Below are 9,700 nucleotides of genomic sequence, written 5' to 3' on the forward strand. Positions count from 1 at the left end.
TAATTTTACATGGAATTTCACAGTAAACATATAAATGCACACAATAAGGGGCTGAAAGCATACCAGAAAACATGTACGAGGGTCGGGTTATTACATGTGCACTCCGGTGGCGTTCGGCTTTGGCAAGCTTCGCAAGTCTGCTTCGACGCCAATGATGTGTACTTTGGTGGCAATCGGCTTTGCCAAGCTTCATGAGATGTCTTCACTGTTCAACATCGACGAATCGCCTCCTTTGCTTTAGCGTGTCTGTGTGCCCTAGAAAATTTCAGTGTTGTATGTGTGGCGAGGCGATGCTGGTATGAATCAGAGTATGAGGGGGTAGTTTGGTAAATTCACCCTAGCCTGGGTTGTGTGTATGCACGTGAATCAATTTTGTCTGGTAGTGGCTAATTTAGCCTTTTTTGGATGGTAGTGGCTAATTTAGCCCAAACCTGTCTTCCCAAACAGTGCCTAAATTAGCTTTTTTCCTAGTCACCAAAAGAGGCTTAAGCAGAGTCTAGCATACAGGAAGCATTTAAGAAGCATTTACATTCATGGAGCACTTCAGCAAGCATTTAACAAAAGTGGCGATCCTAGAAATTTTTATAGATGGGGTCATCTAATAAGCTTAAGTTTTACAAATTTTAAACTAAAATCAATTTGTTTTGTTTAGTTATGAGTTTTTTTGTTTTTGAGTTTTGTTGTCTTTAGTAAATTTTGTTTTTTTAATATATTTTATTTGTTTTTTTAGATGCACCTGAAAAATAAAAAATATTTCTAAAAAATATACTAAATTTATATATTTTTTGTATTTAGTAATTTTTTTTATTTAAAAAATCACAATTTTTTTTAAAACTTTTAAGTGTGTCTAGATTAAATGAATTTAAAAAGTAAAAAAATTTACTTAAAATATTTAAAACATTCACCAAATACAAGAAATACGAAAAATAAAAAAACTCAAAAATTATTTACCAAACAAAATAATTTAAAATTTTTAAATAGTAGATCTCTAATGAGTGTGCACCGTTTTGATGAGTAGAAATTCAATATCACGGCAATACCATTAACGCATGATATTGCCGACCAACAATAAACTTATATGTTGCGAATGAACACTACTCTCTGGAATATAATGACTTTACCACATATGACAAGATTTTATTGGATGGTGATACCATAACCATATTGAACTTTTTTTTCTTATTTGATGAGGTTCTTTAATTTATTAGAAGAATCAAATTATATAAAATAAAATATGTATAATATAAATAAATTTTTTTTAAAAAAGTTTTGGCTTTACTTGATGAGAGCTTAGGACCCTATCCGCTTGATGGTCGCGTCGCCCCTGTTCAACAAAAATTCAACCCAGTCATTAAATTACTACTAGTTTAAATGTTTAAAAATTAACTCCAACGGAGTTTTAGGATAAAGTAACGAGTTCTAACGTAACCTAAATAAAAAAATATAATTATGCTTGGAGAATAAGAAAACAATAAAATAAATCAAATACATAGTTTCAACAACTAAATCTTTTTTCGAGAGAGAGAGAGAGAATTTTCATTTTGTGACAATGAATATATTTTGCTCGTAATGGAGGTATCGCACTCGTATCCAATGAAATTATTCACTCTTTCTCCTCCAATTGTTTCATTCGTATCTTTTCTTTTTCATTATCAATCTTTTTTTGCTCTTGAAGATTGAAACCTTTCATACATTTCTATTTTCTTGTCATTCATTTTCTTTTTATCTTCCTTTAACTCTTCTAATAATATTAGAACTCTACCGTCATGTCCACAATGCTCTTTCTTTTATTAAGATGATCATTTTTAGCCTTCTTACCTAATGGTCTTTCCAAGTCTACATAGTCATTATGCAAAGCTTCGTTGTCTCCTAAATTGATTGAATATGGTATATGAGGAGAACAAATGTCGGGAGTCGCCACTTTTTTTTTTTTTTTTTTTGTAATTTTTTCAAGCTATATTCCTCTCACCATTTTAGTTGTTCTCTTAACTCATGCAAACAATATTCAAATGGAAATGACAATTTATTTACATAGAGACCCCTAAACTATTGAGAAATATTATTTTAACACCCTAAACTATAAAAGCATACAACCTTAAACTGTTGAGAAGTATCATTTTATCCGGGAGTCGCCACTTTTTTTTTTTTTTTTTTCAAGCTATATTCCTCTCACCATTTTAATTGATCTCTTAACTCATGCAAACAATATTCAAATGGAAATGGCAATTTATTTACATAGAGACTTCTAAATTATTGAGAAGTATTATTTTAACACCCTAAACTATAAAAGTTCAACCTTAAATTATTGAGATGTATCACTTTATCCTCCAAACTATAAACATGTAAATATAGATTCCCTAAACTATTGGCCTGTTTCACTTTGACCCCTTTCATTAGAGAGTCCAATTTATACGTTCTTATAGTTTAGGTAGTCAATTTACACACTTTTATAGTTTAGGAGACAAAATAATACTTCTTCATAGTTTAAAGGATCTATTTGTATACTTTTATAGTTTAGGAGACCAAAATGCTCAATAATTTAGGGAGTCCTTATATAAATAACCCCTTGTTTGGACCAATTTACAGGATTACAATGATATAACAATTGAGCATGCACACTTTATAACAAAAGAAAAAATGACATAATTTTATATTTTCTAAATCATAATTAAAAAAAAAAAAAAAAAAAAAAAAAAAAAAAAAAGAAGAAGAAGAAGATAAGTAAACACTACATGATGGATAACCAAATATCTCAAAATAATATCATAACTAAAAATGGAAATTAATCATAACTAAAAACAGAAAATAATATTACTGCCATGACTTTTTTAGTTTGCTTTTTAACTATTTTAACTCTAGCTAAAAAGTTCTTTTGGATTGACTTTTTTTTTAATTTTTTTAAGAAAAAATAAAATAATTATGATTTAGATGTGACATTTTATCTTATTAATTTTTTAATTTATTTTATTATTATTATTTTATTTTTTTTGGTGACTAATTTAATCCAAAAAAACTAATGTCAAATGAAGCCATAACTAGAAGAACAAGGATACATAATTTTAAAATTTTAGAGCTCTAATTAAATTTTAATGATGTGGTAAAAAAGAAAAAAAATTCAAAAATAGATGAATCCCATCTTTAGAGCTGTTATTTAGACCTCTCAAACATTTTTATAACTAAAAATGCATAAGGTGCTTATGATAGAATTCTCTCTCTCACACACACACATTTTGGCAGTGCCAAACCAAACCAAACCAAATCAAATCAAGCCTTAAGTCCCATCAAGTGGGGTCGGCTACATGAATCCTTCTTCTCTACGCGGCCCTATCAAAGGCCATTTCATTAGTCAAATTAAGTAGATTCATATCTCTATTTATAACGCTAGTCAACGTTAATCTAGGCTTACCCCGTCCCCTAACACTTCCATCTACCGTTATAGCATCGCATCTCTTCACTACTGCCTCTATTGGTCTCCGTTGAATATGACCAAACCATCTCAAACGATTCTCTCTCAACTTATCTTCTATCGGTGCTACTCCTACCCATTCCCGAATACACTCATTCCTAATCCTGTCTTGTCTAGTCTTACCACATATCCACCTTAACATTCTCATCTCAGCCACACTCATCTTATCTACATGTTGTTTCTTGGTTGCCCAACACTCCGTCCCATACAACATAACTGGTCTAATAGTCGTTCTATAAAACTTACCTTTTAGTCTAGTGTGCCAATCAAGGTAAATCGATAATAGATGGTTTCAAATCGTTGACGTAGTGATTGGATTGTAACGAATGAGAAAATCATTGTTTTAAATCGGTCCAAATCAACGGCTTCTCAGATCTTTTTAGTGATGATCTTGTTCCAACGATTCAGGTAAATCATTTTTTTTTTTAATTTTTTAATTTTTTGTTTAAGAATCATCATTGAATCTACATTTTCATGGATCTTTTTGTATATGGTCCAACTAGGAGATAACGGGTGGTCCAACCCAGGTTAATCACAAAAGAATTTAGAGGTATCCTTCAATTGAAATGTACCATTCAAAGTCTACCTAAATAAAACTCTAAAGTCTGAATATCTTTAAGTTTGATGTTTGGCAATTTTTGAATTTTCATTTTGAACTTTCTTTTTTCGAAATTTCTCAAAACTTTTTTTTTTTTTTTTTTAGTCTAGAATTTGTTGATTTGTGAATTTATTTTTGAAAATTTTTCAACTGTCTTGAAATTGTTGATGTGTGAATAAATCTGAACAATGTTGTTGTGCTGCCAAGTTTAGATAGATATTGTATCAAATTTGGCTGATCATAGGAGAACGAAAGGTTGTTGTTCATGCTATAACTGAAGAAAAGGATATTCATATTTCTTATCAATTATGAATTACATAACAGTATTTATATACAATGCTGAGACTGAAATATAACTAATCACTGTAACTACTTAACTAATTCCTAACCACTTAACCAATTCCTAACTGGTTTCCTAACTGACTATACAATGCATGTGATGTAACTGATTCTGAATGTACAGCTGGAGCTGTAGCAGTTGCAACTGATGCAACTGATTCTGAAGCTGAAGCTAAACCTGGAGCTGGAGATGCTGGAGCTGAAGCTGCTGTTGTGGTTGTCTTATCACCCTCTTGCAAGCTGATGGGAGAAAGAGAGACCAGAAGCTTGGCTTGAAGATATTGAAAACGAGACACAGAGAGAGGTTTTGTAAAGATATCAGCAATCTGATCCAGAGAAGGAACATAACGGAGTAAAATCTGTTTGCGGGCAACTTTTTCGCGAATAAAGTGACAATCGACCTCTATATGTTTTGAACGAGTGTGAAACACAGGGTTGGAAGCTATGGAAGAAGGTAGAGGAACCAATGACCAAGTACCCTGGGCGAGAAGAGCATTATATTCCTCCGACATTGCTTTATGCCAGACAGAGGACTGAAGAGCTTGCTGATAGTTCAATGGTTCAGTGTCAAAATAGGCAAAAGAAGCAGCAGAAGAAGAGGCCAATAAGGCTTGAGAAGAAGTTTTAGATCGAGTGAGCATAGGGTGTGTGTTAGGGATAGAAGGAGGAAGAGGAAGATCAATAGAAATAGAAGAAATGGGAATAGAAGAAGGAGGCTGGACACCAGCAGAAAGAACCTGATCAGTAGAGACAGGAGACGGAGAAGGATGAGCAGATGATGATGTAGGCTGAGACAGGACAGTCGGAAGAGGGACAGAAACAGACTTAGGAAGAGAGGAAGACTGAAAATTTAAAGAAGGTGACCAGAAAAAAGACTGGAGCTGAGACAAAGTCTGAGACAGGGGAGCAGCAGAGGCTGTAGCTGTAGCTGTAGCTGTGGCAGAGGTGGTACGAAATGGAAAGATTTGCTCATGGTAGATGACATGACGAGACAAACACACCTTCCCAGAGGAAGGATCTAAGCACCTGTAGCCTTTGTAAGAAGGATGATACCCAAGAAATACACATAAAGTAGATTTAGGTTGTAGTTTATGAGATGTGTGGGGTTTGAGCCAGGGAAAACATTGGCAGCCGAACACACGCATAAAGGAGTAATCTGGAGATTGATGGAACAACAATTCATAAGGAGAAGCATGAGGAGTGGTAGAACTAGGCAAACGATTAATCAAGAAAATAGCTGTAGAAATGGCATCAAACCAGTACTTGATAGGAAGGGATGAATGATGAAGCAAAGCAATAGCAGTTTCAGTGATATGCCTATGCTTCCTTTCAGAAACTCCATTTTGAGGAGGTGTATGTGGACAAGAAATCTGATGGAGAATACCATGAGTGCGAAAATATTGAGTCATAGATGAATTAATAAACTCAGTGCCACCATCAGTGCGAAAAATTTTCAGATGAGTAGAAAATTGATTTGCAACATAAGCTGTGAATTCCACAAATTTAGCAAAAACTTCACTCTTGTAACATAAGGGAAAAAGCCAAGTAAACTTGCTATATTCATCAACAAAGATTACATAGTATTTGTAACCAGAAACAGATGGTAAAAATGGTCCCCAAACATCACTGTGAACTAGTGAAAAAGGTTTATTTACAGTGGAGTTAGAAAGATTAAAAGGTAGTCTATGACTTTTGGCCATAGAGCAGTGAACACACGGGAAATCATTATTCTTGGCTTTATTACAAGCAACAGAAAGAGAAGACTTCAGTTTATTAAACTTGAGAGGTGATGGATGACCCAACCTCTGGTGCCAAACAGTTTCAGGCACAGCAGTAGCAGTGGAATGAAAGAAAGCATTATGAGAAATAGAAGAAGGAGAAACAGCGGCAGCTGATGAAGAATAGGCAGGCTTGGATGGTGCATGAAAATGATATAAACCATGGGAATTAAGGCCCTTGTGTAAGATGCCCTTCGTGTGCTTGTCCTAAATAATGAAGGAAGAATCATCAAATGTAATGGTACATTGATTATCTTTAGTGAGTTTATGCACAGACACAAGATTAGAAGTAATAGGAGTGTGCAAAACTTTATTGAGGTTGAAAGTATGATGTGGAGTAGGCAAAAGACCTTTACCAGTATGAAGAATAGGGATAGAATTACCATTACCAACAGTGATATGATCAGAACCTTGGTAGGGTTGATGAAGACTCAGATTTGACAGATCATTAGTCATATGATCAGATGCAGCCGAATCAAGATACCATGGAGAAGAGTCATAGTGAGATGGAGCAGAGGCCACATAAGCTTGAGAGTTTGACAGTCCAGTTGATGTTCCAGTTGATGATTGTGAAGATTGATAAGATGGAGAGGCAGTTTGCTGAGACTGTGGCTGTGGCTGATAAGTAGCATCTAACCTATGCCAACAATCCAAGGCTGAGTGATTAGTCTTACCACAAATTTGACAAATCAAGTTGTTGTGGTGTTGTCCTCCTGATAATTGTCTACCTCTCCCTCTAGGAGAGTAACGACCTCGGAAGCCAAATCTAGAACCACCTTTGTTACCTCTGAATGAAGACCTGCCTCGGCCAAAAGAGCCACGAGTAGTAGCATATGCAATGGGGGATTCATGTGCCTGAATCTTCTTTGTTTTGGAATCAATATGCAGAGACTCTGAACAGAGGAGAGAAGAAAGTTCCGCCATTGAAATAGCTTCGGTTCTTGCTCGAATTGTAGTCTTCAAAGCATCAAATTCATCTGGTAAACCGTTCAAGGTGAGAAGAACTAGATCTTCTTCTTCTATAGGAGAAGAAACAAGTGCAAGTTGATCTGCCAGAGTTTTAATCTGAGACAAGTATTCTTCAATTGTCTGAGAGCCTTTAGTCAGATTATTCAAACGATTCTTCATTTGATGAATATGACTACGAGACACAGTAGTGAATCTTTTACAAAGAACATTCCAGACCTCTGCACTGTGTTGCAGATGCAAAATAGAAGAAAATATCACAGGTGTGAGTGTAGCTGTAATACAACTCAGGAGATGTGCATCAATCTGTTTCCACTGTGCATAATCTGGATTGATTTCTTCAGCTCCATCAACATTTTTGATTGTTAATGATGGAGGAGGAGAAGAACCATCAACAAACCCTATCAGATTTGTAGCACGTAGAATATTGAGAACTTGACTTCTCCAAATGATAAAATTTGATGAATCTAGCTTGACAGTTATAAAGGAATTGAGATTTGAGATGAGAAGACTGAGATTTGGAGGAAGAGTGCTTGAGGTAGTCATTGAAGATGTGGAAGAAGCCATTGAAGATTTGTGAAGCTTCTTGTAGATGAAGAACTACAGAGAAATTGATATCAGAAATTTAGAGTGCTCGCGAGAGCTATAGATGCTCTGATACCATGAAGAAAAGGATATTCATATTTCTTATCAATTATGAATTACATAACAGTCTTTATATACAATGCTGAGACTGAAATATAACTAATCACTGTAACTACTTAACTAATTCCTAACCACTTAACCAATTCCTAACTGGTTTCCTAACTGACTATACAATGCATGTGATGTAACTGATTCTGAATGTACAGCTGGAGCTGTAGCAGTTGCAACTGATGCAACTGATTCTGAAGCTGAAGCTAAACCTGGAGCTGGAGATGCTGGAGCTGAAGCTGCTGTTGTGGTTGTCTTATCAATAACAATAGCAACCCCTTATCTGTGTTTACTAGAGAAACTCCAAGTTGTAGTAGAAAATATGGTGAAAGTGTTGGTTTGCTCATTCATCTACCTGATAGGTATGGACAAGAGACCACAACCTTAATTGACTTGTGTGTGCCACCATCCTTTTTGTTAGTGATTGGAGACCATGTGTTAATTTGGGCATACAGCTTCCTTTTTTTGTTGTAATTGTGTAAATCTTGGTCTGTGATATTTATATATTAGACTGCATTTAATTTTTGCATTTCATTTCCATGTATATGGGATGTTGGATGTCAAGGTGAGAGTATGCCAAAGCATGTGTGAACTAGCTTGAATAAATAATTAAATGGGTGTTTATGGCTTCAATTAGCACTTTCATGGAAAATAAAATAAAAAGGAATATTTTTGTGGAACAATAGAACTTCCATAAAAACAGTGGAGTTAACCCAGTTTCTCAATATAAACTATCCCAGTCATGGAGACCTTTTAATACACACACACACACACACACAAAAAGAAAAAGAAAAAAAAAAAAGAAAAAAGAAAAAAAGAAAAAAAGAAGAAGAAAAAAGAAGCATCTTTGATAAACCAACACTTGAATTGTATCATTAATGACTTTGGATTCCATTTTCAGAAAACTAAGTGCATGGATGGTAGTAAAAACATTTTTTTGAGGCAAACGGTATTATTTTGAAGTTTATGTAAACAAAGAGGAAATGGTTTCAGAATTTAAGTAACATAATTAGTGAGATTAAAAATGAGGATTTTTGTTGAATAATCTGACTTAGGTTAATTAGTTTTCACCTAATTAATCTGTTAAAAATTAGTGCATGACATTTGCCCAGTTCATTCCCGGGTAGTTGTAAGTTGATAAGAAGAGCACTTTCTCAGGTTATCACTTAGCTCAAAGGATGAGAAGAAATGGCGAGGCTGACGATGGGAAGCTGTACAAATTTTATTAGGAGCTGTCTACATTTGTGGATAGAAAATATGAAGACAATGAGGTGTTTTATATTATCTGTATTTGGTTGCCAGCATTAGAAGCCTAAAAGGTACATTGAGTTTTGTAGAATGGTTGCTATAGCTGCCAGAAAACATGTATATCCAACTTGGGAATATTAAGACGATGTTTGGATTATGGATTTAGGAAGACATTTTGAAAAAGAAAGGGAAAATGTTGATGGAATGTAACTACATTGCATCCACTTTTTTCCTTTCCCTTTCCAAATTCGTATTTAAATTCATTCCAAAAAAAGAGAGGACAAAACTGCCTAAAACGTCTACAAGGTTTCTTATTTTTGGAGAGTAGTTGTGAGCTTTGGAGCATCTGCTAGGGTTTTCCCCTTTTCAAGAGCAATAGACTTTTCCACCTAGTAGAGTAAGGGTGAGGATGCCCAAGCTGGTGCTTTGCCTTAGGACTCTACCATGGGACTTTGCTCTACTTGGTAGAGCCAAGCTCGATAAGATGAGCAATGAAGACTTCACAACAAAAAGGATCTCTGGAGAAACTTTAACTTTATTGTCTTAAGTGGACAGAGCTTCGGCATATCAGACTGCTAATATGGTGGCTGAGGAGGGACTGACAACAGCAGG

This window comes from Camellia sinensis, chromosome 2, assembly GCF_055761805.1.
Source record: "Camellia sinensis isolate YWXY chromosome 2, ASM5576180v1, whole genome shotgun sequence".
Lineage (NCBI taxonomy): Eukaryota > Viridiplantae > Streptophyta > Magnoliopsida > Ericales > Theaceae > Camellia > Camellia sinensis.